This window comes from Somniosus microcephalus, unplaced genomic scaffold (assembly GCF_052327205.1).
Source record: "Somniosus microcephalus isolate GS21.2 unplaced genomic scaffold, FLI_Smic_1.0 unresolved_chr4, whole genome shotgun sequence".
Taxonomy (NCBI): Eukaryota; Metazoa; Chordata; class Chondrichthyes; order Squaliformes; family Somniosidae; genus Somniosus; species Somniosus microcephalus.
Genome location: NW_028225182.1, coordinates 40,584,319 through 40,596,901, shown reverse-complemented (window position 1 = coordinate 40,596,901; position 12,583 = coordinate 40,584,319). Strand labels below are relative to the sequence as shown.

At 48.3% G+C, this 12,583-nt stretch overlaps 1 protein-coding gene across 2 annotated transcripts in view; it reads left to right on the top strand.

Annotated features, from left to right (window-relative positions):
• LOC147090605 (7SK snRNA methylphosphate capping enzyme-like) overlaps positions 1-1,933 on the top strand; it is a 28,693-nt gene extending 26,760 nt beyond the window's left edge. For both annotated transcript variants that reach the window (XM_085977375.1, XM_085977376.1), the window contains one exon: positions 1-1,933. This exon is cut by the window's left edge and continues 2,187 nt beyond it. The gene's annotated coding sequence lies outside the window, so the exon portion shown is untranslated.
• Positions 1,934-12,583: the final 10,650 nt, after the last annotated feature.

Sequence of the window (12,583 nt, the reverse complement as noted above, 5' to 3'; positions counted from 1 at the left end):
CATGCATTTATTGTTATGCACTGTAAATATCTCTGCAGTACAGTATGGAAATGATGCTTTTTTTAAAAAAAAAAAAAAGCAAAAGAGGTTTCCTTGACTTACATGGGCCATTCGATGCTTTATTTTTGGCATGATAACATCCTGACTGCTCTCCTCTTAGCCCTCCTCTTATCTTGACCCTCCTGTGCTCCTGTGTGCTGGTTATAGGGAGGGGGGGGGGGGGGGGGTGCGTGGGTGGGCATTGTCCAGGTCGCTCCAATGCTTATTCGCTAAAGCAAAAGAGTTAGGGGGGGTTTTGGGGGGAGAATTTCAAGAAATGGGAGTGGAAAAAGGCTCATGGCCTCACCAGTGTTTTGGGTCCATGCAGACCCCAGGATCCGAGGGGAGTTAACCATTCTATTGTGCTGTATAAAGAAATGTGATTTTTTCTTTCTCTCTATTTGGTAGACCAGTACAAGCCTTGGGCCAGGGCTGAATTGTTTTCTATAAATTTGTTTCCCCCCCTGATCCTCACTTGGGACCCACCTGTAGGTTTTGGATGCCGAACCGATAGAGAATCCACCCGCTCGGCAACCTTTTGGGGGTGGCGAGGGGTGGGGGCCTATTTGACCCTCCTCCATCCAGTATGGGGGGATCAGTATTAAATGTAAGGGAGACGGGGACAGAGCCAGAGATGATTTGATTCTGATCTGGAGCTCTTGGTGCAGTTTACCAATCATTATTGGCTGGTGTCGATATCCAGGGAATCCGGGATCGTGGAGTTTGTTCTGTGGCAAAAGGGGACATACTCGTTTCATCCCTTCCTGACGTCACGATTTATTTTGTGTACCATTTTTGCGGTTTGGATTCTAAGGCACTTAATGATTTTTTTGGTCTATAGATTAGAATTTCTCTCTCCCACACTCACCCCTGCTCGCAGGGCCGCTGCTGCTTCTGAATCTGCCGACAATATTTCTAATTCATCTGAAGTTCAGGTTAGGACTATTGGCGCACGTTCTTCCCAGGTCGTCTAAGGTGTCCTTTCTCGATCTGGGTTTCAATGGCATGGAGTTTAAGGATCCTGCCTCCACGTGGATGCTGTTCTCTCTTGGGTAGCGAAATAGTCTGAATCCCTCGTCATACACCGAACAGATGCCTTCTACACTGTAGAAGCTTAACCTGGCAGCAGAGAACTTCCCCGGTCAGGAATTATATATCCAGTTAGATTGATCCATTTTGGTTGTAAACTATCCATAATAAACATTCAACAAAATTTTTCCAGTGCCCTGTTTTTTTTTAGACTTCCAGTATAGCGGCTGAATGGCCTGTTTATCACCCTGCTGGTTGTCTCATTTGGAGCTAGCTACAGTAATTCTATTTTCCCTGCTCTCTCCCCTGTGCCCTTTGCAATATCTCTCTTGCAGGTATAGCAAACCCTGTCCATGAACAGAGAGACAATTAACTAACGGTGCTTCTGAAGAGCTGTGGCTGCCTTAAGACCTGGGCCACAGCAACCGCTTCCGTGCGGTAGATTGAGCCCGTAGGTAGTTGTGCTGGTCTATCTTTTTTTTTTTTTAATTAAGCCATGGCTTGTAAAAGAGGTGCTTTTTCCAGCTATTTACCAGCTCCACAGAGGAATTGTTTCTTCAGTATGATAAACTGTATCTTTGACAACTGGTTCCCTGCAGCTTTCAAACAGGGAGGGGAGGGCGGGTGGGCAAAACTGTATGTACATGTCTGCATTACAGGGGATGGCAAAGTGCAAATAAAGTTGAGATTCTAGATTTTTAAGAAAAAAAAGTAAATAAAATGTTGTCTTTGATAAAAAGTTTCAGGAAAAAAAAATTGTCATTTGTGAATTTTTTGTAAAAAAAAAATAAAATAAAATGCTGCAAAAATCCAATGTCAAACATACATCAAGTGTCATTACAATAAAGGAACAGAAAGTGTTAAACTGGCTCCCGTCTGACTGTATTTTTAACATTACTTTGTGTTCCCTGCACTGCAATTTCCACCACTTACCCACCGAGCCGAACTCTGGATCAAACTCGGGGCCCGTTCTAGGCCTTGAGCTATGAAGAGGACCTTTTAACTCTTTCACAATCTGCAATGCAATCACTGACTGGGCCAGAAGGAAGCAAATATTAGACTGCTCACTTAATGGAGGAGAAAGTTTAGTTAACGTTCTACAGAATATTCCTTTAGAATAATACTGACTGACCTGCAATGCAGTTTCAGCACTTAAAAAAAAAAAAAAAAAAAATGTGCATCAGGTTTGTGGCAGTTGTCCTCCGTGTATTTAAAAAAAACTAATTAATTGCTGTTCTGATTTTAAAGGGGTCCAGGGCTGAAATACACTGGTTCAGAAACCTTAACCCGTGCCTCAGTGTCTCTTGAGTCCAAAGGTTGTGGGTTCATAGTCCCACTCTAGAGACTTGAGCACATAAATCTAGGTTGACACTTTAGTACAGTGCTGAGGGAGTTCTGCACTGGCTGAGGTGCCGTCTTTTGGAGGAGACATCAAACCGAGGGCCCTGTCTGCTCTTTCAAAAGTACTTTGTTGGCTGTAAAATGCTTTGGGATGTCTTGAGGTCGTGAAAGGTGCCTTATAAATGGAAGTCTTCAAACAAAAAAAATTCTTACTGGCTTTCTACTTCTTCGGGTGGTAGAGTACAATCCTCCATTCGGTGCTTCGCTAAATTATTCTAGCTAAGATTGGGCGATGAGATGGAAAACTTGGTGAGATGGAAAACTTGGTGAGAAGGAGACCAGTGCCCTAATTTGCCCCTAGTGCTTCATTAATGGGTGTGTGGAGGAGTCTGCAGATGCCACCAGACCACACACAACAACTTGCATTTATATAGCGCATTTAACGTAGCAAAACGTACCACGGCGCATTTTTGACATCCAGCCACAGAAGGGGATAATCGGGACAGGTGACCAAAAGCTTGGTCAAAGAGGTAGGTTTTAAGGAGCGTCTTAAAGGAGGAGATAGAGAGGCGGAGAGGTTTAGGGGGGGGAATTACAGAGCTTAGGGCCCAGGCAGCTGAAGGCACGGCCGGTAATAGTGGCGTGATAAAAATTGGGCTAGCGCAAGCGGCCCGAATTGGAGGAGCGCAGAGATCTCAAAAAGCTTGTGTGGCTAGAGGAGATTACAGAGATGGGGAAGGGGCAAGGCCATGTCGAAAGTTGAAAACTAGGAGGAGGATTTTTTAATTGTGGCGCTGTTGAACTGGGAGCCAGTGTAGGTCAGTGAGCACAGGTGGGTGATGGGTGCACGAGACTTGGAGCGAGTTAAGATACGGGCAGCAGAGTTTTGGATGAGCACATGTTTATTATACACATCTTAAGTACTATTTGGCCGTTTTATGTGTTGTGTCCGTCAGTAGTAAGACACAAGACTGCAGGAGAACGGTACAACAGGTGTTTACTTGACGTGGCTCACTCTGGAACTGAACTGTACAGATTACTACTCAGTGCTATATACAGGTGTGGTCACTGCCGGTACTACAGTATACATGAGCTGTAAAAAGTAGTTCCCCCTTAGGTATATACATTACAATTCCTCCCCTTTTAGACTAACAGTACCATAACACTCATTTAACAATTAAATATCAAACTAACTACAATTAACACTTTTAACATACAACGTTAGCTGAAAATAGTCCATTTATATATTCAGTCTTTGGGGAGGCTTCCTGATCCTTTCTGGATAGCGCCTTTCCCGAGTGTCTTGCTTTTGGTGCGGAGGCGATTCTGGCACCCTGTCGTCGGTTGGGTCATCAGCTTCCGATGCTAGTGTTTCTGGGGTAGATGCGACCTGTACGTCAGGTTCCTCACCAGGTACGTATGGGCGAGGCATGGGGTTGACTTGTTCCTGTGACTCTAGGATCTGGTCAGCATAGCGTCTCACGATGTTCTCCCCAACGTCCACTGTGTACATTAGTGGGCCCTGCCGTGTGCATATCGTTCCTGGCTGCCATTTTTCTGTTCGGTAGTCGCGGGCCAAGACTGGTTGCCCTACATTGAAGCTCCTTGTTGGCTTCTCATGGATGTGCTGGAATTGCTTACTCTCAACATCTCTTCGTACGTTTGGTCTGAGCAAATCCAGGCGAGATCTTAACCTTCGGTTAAAGAACATCATGGCCGGGGCCTGGTTGGTGACTGCATGTGTCGCATTCCGGTAGGCGAACAGGAAATTGTCCACCTTATGCTGCAGCGGAATGTCATTGTACATAGCCTTTATTGCCTTCTTAAAGGTTTGTATGAACCTCTCAGCCAATCCATTTGTGGCTGGATGATACGGGGCGGATGTGTAATGCCTTACCCCATTCTTCTTCATGAACGTCCGGAACTCTTCGGACACAAACTGTGGTCCATTATCAGAGCAAATCTGTTCTGGCAAGCCGTTCCTGGCAAAAATGGTCCGTAGGACTGCAATAGTTTTCTCAGTGGTGGTGGAGGACATTTTGATGACCTCAGGCCATTTCGAGTGCGCATCCACGGCTATTAAAAACATTGAGTCCATGAATGGACCAGCAAAGTCAATATGCACCCGTTGCCATGGAGATGAGGGCCACTCCCATGGGTGTAGAGGGGCATGTGGTGGTGCATTTTGGACTTTCTGGCATCCTGAGCAGCTCTTGGTCAGGTCCTCGATTTGTTTATCGATTCCCGGCCACCACACATAAGCCCTGGCAAGGCTTTTCATTTTTACCCCTCCCAGATGACCCTCATGAAGCTCATTGAGCACTCTATCCCTTAACTTGGGTGGAATTACCACTCGGGATCCACACATCAAGGTCCCCCGGCACACTGACAGCTGTTCTCTTCTTGTCGAGAATGCTGGCAACAGTGAGTCGCCATGTGCTGGCCATCCCTTCACCGTCAAATCATATACCCGAGACAGTGTCGGGTCATTTCGGGTCTCCTTTTCTATATGAGCGTTAGTTACCGGTAGGTATTCAACTATAGTGGAATTAAATATTTCGACAGGATCCACTGCTGGTGCTTCCTCCGCAGTAGGCAGTGGCAGGCGTGATAGCCCATCAGCATTTCCATGCTGTTTCGTGCCTTTATATTCAATCTCATAGTGGTGTGCCCCTAGAAAGAGTGACCATCTTTGTAGTCGTTGCACAGTCATCACCGGAACGCCCTTCTTCAGATTAAAAATGGAGACAAGAGGCTGGTGGTCAGTCAGCAAGGTGAATTTCTGCCCGTGCAGATAGTGATTGAACTTTTTCACTCCCCACACTAGGCTGAGGGCCTCCCTGTCAATCTGGGCGTAGTTACGCTCGGCTGAGGTTAGTGATCGTGATGCAAAGGCTATTGGCCTCTCTGAGCCGTCCGAGAATTTGTGCAACAGCACCGCTCCAATGCCGTAGGGTGACGCATCACACGCCAACCGAATTGGTAGTGCTGGGTTGAAATGGGCCAATACCTCTTTCGATGTGATTAGTGTTTTGCTCTTCTGGAAAGCTTGTTTACATTCGTCACTCCACTTCCATGGCACTCCAGTTTGCAGTAGGGTGTTCAGTGGGTGTAGTATTGTAGACAAATTTGGCAAGAACTTATGGTAGTAGTTTACCAGTCCGAGGAACGACCTCAGTTGTGACACGTTTTCCGGTGCTGGAGCCTTGACTACTGCCTCAATCTTTTCTGGGGACTTATGTAACCCCTCTTTATCGATAACGTGGCCACAATACGAGATCTGCTTTTTAAAAAACTCGCATTTGGGGCGGTTAGCTCGGAGCCCATATTCCTTCAATCTAGTGAGCACCTGCTCCAGGTTGGCAAGGTGATCACTGTCATTTTCGCCTGTGACCAGGATGTCGTCCAAATAACACTGGGTCCCTGGGATCCCTTGCAGGACTTGATCCATTGCCCTTTGCCAAATAGCCAGAGCTGATGCTACCCCGAATACCAGCCGGTTGTATTGGTAGAGACCTTTATGGGTGTTGATTGTGAGGTTTTTTTTGATGCTTCTACCTCCATTTGCAGATACGCCTGGGCCAGATCAATCTTAGTGATGCGTTTCCCTCCAGATAGCGAGGCGAAAATATCTTCAATCCGCGGAAGTGGATATTGCACGGTGTGAAGGACTGGGTTCACTGTTACCTTAAAGTCCCCACAGATGCAAACCTTCCTTGGTTCCCCAGGCGTGCTGCTCAATGACTTTTTCATCACAGGGATGATGGGTGTAGCCCACTCGCTCCAGTCTACCTTGGACAGTACTCCTGAACGTTCCAAACTCTCCAGCTCTGCTTCTGGCCTTAAAAAATTTTGGGCTTGCATTTTCTTCGATTTTAATTGTTGCTGTTATGCCTTCTAGTGTTCCGAGTCCTTGCTCGAACACTTCTTGCGCGTCGGTTAGGATCTTTGACTGTCGCCCAGGTGTGACGTCGTCATCCTTTTTGGCAGCCACAGTCAGTGCTTGTATGGAATGCCAATCCAGCTGTATTTTCCGGATCCATTCACATCCCAGTAATGGTGGTCCTCCATCTTGCAATACTAAACAGGTCTAGTTTTGGTGTTTCCTTACCGTTATATATAACGGTCACCCTTATTTTTCCTTTGGGGTAGACTTTTTGCCCCGTGTACGTCTTCAAAATAATTTTTGTGTCTCTCAAGGGTATGTGTGAGAATAGCCGCTCGTAGTCCCGTCGGTTTATGACTGTTAGGGCTGATCCTGTGTCCAATTCCATTTTTACCTGGACTCCTGCTATCTTGAGAGTGACCCAAATGGTTCGGTGATCCTCCGTTTTGATCACATTATGTAGTTTCAGACAACTCAGCTCCCTGCTTTCGGAGTTGGTATCACTCTTTTGTTCGTCTGAACTATTCTCCGTCACCTTATGTACCTTCTTGTACTTTTCTTTTGGAGATTTCTTATTGCTGGTTTTCTTTCCCGACCTGCAGACTCGTGCTATGTGTCCTACTTTTCCACACTGTCTGCACACTTTGTCTTTGAACCAGCAATCATTGTGGTCGTGTGTTGTTCTGCCGCAGCGATAGCGCTTCTCTGTTCTGTATGACATTTCGTTTCTGCCATATTCTTGCGGTCTCTGTTGTATCTCTGCAGCACCCCGTGCTGCTGCTTCATATGATACCGCAATGCTGAAAGCCTTGTCCAGCGTAAGGTCCTTTTCAGATAAAAGCCATTTCTGGGTTCCTTCACTTTGAAGCCCACACACAAACTTGTCCCTTAAGGTATCTGCCAGTCCCGTTCCAAACTGGCAGTGTTTCGATAGTTTGCGCAGTTCTGTTAAATATTCAGCATTGCTTTCATCCTTATGCTGGTTCCGTTTGTGAAACTTGAATCTTTCTGCTATCAGCAGCGGTGTGGGGTTTAAATGTTCCTGTAGTATGGTCACTATGTCTCCAAAACTCTTTTCCACTGGCTTCGCTGGGGTTACTAGATTTCGTAATAAGCCATACGTCTTTGCACCCATTAAATTTAACAATACCGGCGCTTTCTTGTCATCTGACACCTCATTTGCCTTGCAGTATACCTCTATTCGTTCGACATATGTAGTCCAATCTTCGACTTCATTGTCAAATGCAGTGATACTGCCACTCTTCAGCATTTTGGGTGTGGCTTAAAATGGCATCTCCCCCGCTTTCCTTCCTCCCCCGCTGCTGCCAACGCCGCTCTCGGTGGTCCTCGTGGCAATGGCGGCGCCCTGTAGGTTTCGCGCGCTTCTCCTGCGTTGCTGCCAACGCCGCTCTCGGCGGTCCTTGTGGCAATGGCGGCGCCTCGCGGGTTTCTGCGCATCTCTCTCCCTCTCCTCGACGCTGCTCAGCCCCTGAACATCGGCTGCGCCCTGTGCGCTCTGCGCTCTCTCTCTCCCGTCAACGCTGCTCGGCCCTTTGCTGTGCCGCTCGGTCGGGCTCTAGCCCGCCGCTGTCCGGGAAGGGTCTGCGCACTACCTGTTGCCAGCCCGTTTCGCTGGACCACCGCGACTGGAAAGCCAAGCCTGGCTCTCAACAGCCTCCCCCGCAATTCTCGAGTTTTTGCTGGATGACTGGGCGGTTGCCCGTGGTCGAAGCCCATGTCTCTGGCCTTGACCTCCAATCCACTGGTCTCCAGGAACGAATCCCTGGGAGGTGATGCAGAGTTGCAGGTAGGATCGAATTTGCCTCGTCGCCAATGTTGTGTCCGTCAGTAGTAAGACACAAGACTGCAGGAGAACGGTACAACAGGTGTTTACTCAACGTGGCTCACTCTGGAACTGAACTGTACAGATTACTACTCAGTGCTATATACAGGTGTGGTCACTGCCGGTACTACAGTATACATGAGCTGTAAAAAGTAGTTCCCCCTTTAAAGGTATATACATTACATTATGCAGTTCCAAAAGGTGGAGCCTGAAGTTTTTCCAAAAAGATTACAATTTCCTGTGCCATAGCTTATGCGATTGAAAGGGAGGGTAGGATTTGGAAAGTTGTTCAGAAGAGATCAGCTGAAAGAGTGAAGTTTTAGATTATAAATGTGTCCCTCGTGCATGTAATCACTGTCCTTGTGTATAGGGTCTTCTCTTAGGCAGTCCCTTGGAACCGAGGATGACTTGCTTCCACATTAAAAATGAGTTCTCAGGTGACTGATGAGTCCAATGCGGGACCTACAGTCTCTGTCACAGGTGGGATAGACGGTGGTTGAAGGGGTGGCTGGGTGGGGTGTTTGGGTTGACGTGCGCTCCTTGCGCTTGCTCCCGGTGAAGAGACGCGAGGTGTTCGGCGCCTTCTCCTCCAACTTTGTGCAGTCTTGGGCCAGGGATTTCCAGGTGTCAGTGGGGATGTTGCACTTTTTCAAGGAGGCTTTGAGGGTGTCCTTGAAGCGTTTCCTCTGCCCACCTGGGGTTCGCTTGCCGTGTTGGAGCTCTGAGTAGAGCGCTTGCTTTGGGAGTCTCATATTGGGCATGCGGACGATGTGACCCGTCCATCGGAGCTGATCGAGCGTGGTCAAAGCTTCGATGCTGGGGATGTTGGCCTGAGCGAGAACACCGACGTTGGTGCGCCTATCCTGCCAATTGCTCCAAACTCAACAGAAATTCCATTTTTTCTTTGCTTAATTTTTCTCCCGAGAAGTATATATAAAAAATGCAGTTACGCCTCAGTGCAGTGTTGAGGGAGTGCTGCACTGTTGGAGGTGCCGTCTTTCGGATGAGACGTTAAACCGTGGCCTCTTGGGTGGACGTAAAAGATTCCATGGCCACTATTTCGAAGAAAAGCAGGGGAGTTCTGGCCCATATTTATCCCTCAACCAACATCACTAAAGACAGATTATTTGGTCATTTATCTCATTGCTGTTTGTGGGACCTCGTGAGCAAAATGGCTACCGTGTTTCCTACATTACAACAGTGCTTAGGTGCTCCTTTGGCTGTAAAGTGCTTTTGGACGTCCTGAGGCTGTTGAAGGTGGGATATAGATGCAAGTATTTTTTTGCAAAATAAGACTGAATGATGCCAAAGTGCAAAGTTTCATTTGTAACACATTTATTTACTAAATAACCCAATCACTTGAATAGAGTTTCATTTCTTCGTCCACTTGAGAAAAAGTTGCGTTCATTTCTTACTGCTCCTAATAGTGGTTTCCATCAATATTTTACTGGATAATCCGTAGTGGCTGTGGCTGTGGCTTACACGCAGAAGATGTGACATCTAATGTCCTTTAGGGAAGGAAATCTGCCGTCCTTACCCGGTCTGGCTGACGTGTGACTCCAGACCCACAGCAATGTGGTCGACTCTTAGCTGCCTCTCTGAAATGGCCGAGCGAGCCACTCGGTTGTTCCAAAGAAGTGTCGGACTGCAGCGGTTCAGGAAGGCGATTCACCACCAGCTTCCTGAGGGACAATTAGGGACGGGCAATAAACGCTGGCCTTGCCAGCGACGCCCACACCCCCTGAATGAATTCTAAAAACAAGTGTTCTGTGAGCGACCGGAGGTTTTCTGACAATCGCGTTAAAAGAATCTGCGAGGTATAGGCATGGATGCGTGTTGGGAGCTGTTATTCTGTCATCTTGCTGGGGCTTGTTCACCTGTTCGGCAACAATGGCTCGGGGGGGGGGGGGGGGGGGAAGCCCCGTGAACTCTTAACCTCTGGCTCATCGGCGAGGCACGCTTCTGACTGGAGCTGTTTGTTTTGAGTCATTTTTGTGGGAAAGCTTATATGTTGCGTGCATTCTTTGCCTTTATTCTGTTACAAAGCTTAATTCCAACAGCAAGATCACATCTTTGTGGTGAACCCAAAACGGGCAGGCAAGTTGTCAAAGAATATTTGGAGAGATCTGATTAGTTTGCGCCTTCCCTCATCGGTGCATTTTGTGAACAGTTTATGTTGGATTTATTGTTTTCAAGTATCAGTTGCTCATTTACGGAATTTTTCACCCACATTTGATGCAACATCAGTTGTAAATTGTTGCGGCGTTATGAATATGAAGCTTGCACCAAATAAATTTGTAGACATACCAGCGTGGCAGGCAAAACGTGCTAGGTGCAAGGGTTTGATTAGCAGTAGCTATTCTGTAAGGCCAGGAACATTAGACCATGCAAGAAAGAACTTGGGGGGGGGAAATTTGGTTGCTTTGCGCCTCCCATTAGCGCCCTAAGATGGCGCAAAGCAACTAGCGCCTGGGCATGGCGCCACCAACGCCTCCGGCGAAATTCAGCGGGAGGTTAGCGGCGACGGTAACCATTAGCACCCCCATGGCGCTGTGCCGTCGGCCCACTCGTGTCCCAGCCACGATCTTCGCTAGCCGCCCCCCTGACTTACCGCCAGACGCTATGTCCAGGGCCTCCTTACCCGCCCCCGCCGCAGAGTGTCGGCTGCGCTCCATGAGCCCGGCACTTCTCTTGAGTGCCGGGCTCTTTTGCCAGCACTCCGATCCCCGGTGGCCCAGCTGGGCCCCGGGTCGCGCTGCGCAAGGCCCCTCCCCTTTAAGAAGGGGAGGAAGGCCTGCAGTACCACGGCACATTGTGCCACGATATTCCCTTGCAGCGCCCCAAGAGGGAGGCGGGGCGCTTCCAGTAGCACCCCACTTCCCTCTTGGGACACCACCTCTCAATGTCGGCCACGGGGGCACTAATTTATGCGGGGTGCTAAAAGTAGCGCCCCAGCGAAGTTAGCGCCCGGGGCGCTACTCAATTTTCCCCCCCTTGCATTTTGTCTCCTCAGGACATCCTGCTGATGAAGCACTTTTGAAGTGTAGTCACTTGTAGAGAAATCCAGCAGCCAATTTGGGCACAACGAGGTCCTACAAACTGCAATGATATAAATAACCAGGTAATCTGTTCTAGTGTTGGTTGACAGATAAATGTTGACAGGACGACAGCTCCCCGGCTCTTCAAATAACGCTATGAGATTTTTATTATCCACCTGAGAGGGCAGACAGGGCCTCGGTTTAGCGTATTATCTGAGTGGCGGCACCTCCAACAGAACAGCACTCCCTCGGAACTGCACTGGGTGAGTCACAGAATCACAGAAACCCCACAGTGCAGATAGAGGCCATTTCGGCCCATCGAGCCTGCACCGACACATATCCCACCCAATCCCCGTAATCCCTACACCAACACATATCCCACCCTATCCCCGTGACCCCACGTATTTAATCCTCCTAACACTAAGGGTCAATTTATCATAGCCAATCATCCTAACCCGCATATCTTTGGACTGTGGGAGGAAACCATAGCACCCGGAGGAAACCCACGCAAACACGGGGAGAATGTGCAAACTCCACACAGGCAGTCACCCGAGGTCGGATTCGAACCCGGGTCCCTGGCGCTGTGAGGCAACAGTGCTAACCACTATGCCACCGTGTCGGCCGAGATGATGTGCCTAAGTCTCTGGAATGGGGCTTGAACCCACAACCTTCTAACTCAGAGGCGAGAGTGCGGCCCACTGAGCCACGGCTGACATCTGAAGTGTAGATGTAGCTCCCTTTAAGACTGCCCGTGTCCTAACTCGCACCAAGTCCCGTTCGCCCATCACCCCCGGTGCTCGCTGACCTACACTGGCTCCCGGTTAAGCAGCGCCTCGATTTCAAAATTCTCATCCTTGTTTTCAAATCCCCTCCATGGCCTCGCCCCCTTCCCTATCTCTGTAATCTCCTTCAGCCCCACAACCCCCCCCCGGGATACCTGCGCTCCTCCAATTCTGCCTTCTTGAGCATCCCTGATTATAATCGCTCAACTTTTGGTGGCCGTGCCTTCTGTTGCCAAGCCCCTAAGCTCTGGAATTCCCTCCCTAAACCGCTCCGCCTCTCTTTCCTCCTTTAAGACACTCGTTAAAACCTACCTCTTTGAACAAGCTTTTGTTCAACTGCCCTAATTTCTCCTTATGTGGCTCGGGGTCAAACTATTTGTCTTATAATACTCCTGTGCAGCGGCTTGGGATGTTTTACTACGCTAAAGGTGCTATATAAATACAAGTTGTTGTTGTTATAAAGTCTTGATTGCTGTTAAATAAATACCAGGGTTCACATAGAGACCAATTAAGAGACTACGGAAATTCTGACTCTGATATTTCGTGCTCTTGGAGACTCCGAGTTCCTACATACCTTCTTTGAACTCTGGGCAAGAACTGCAGGTTAGATGTAGGGGTTTTCATT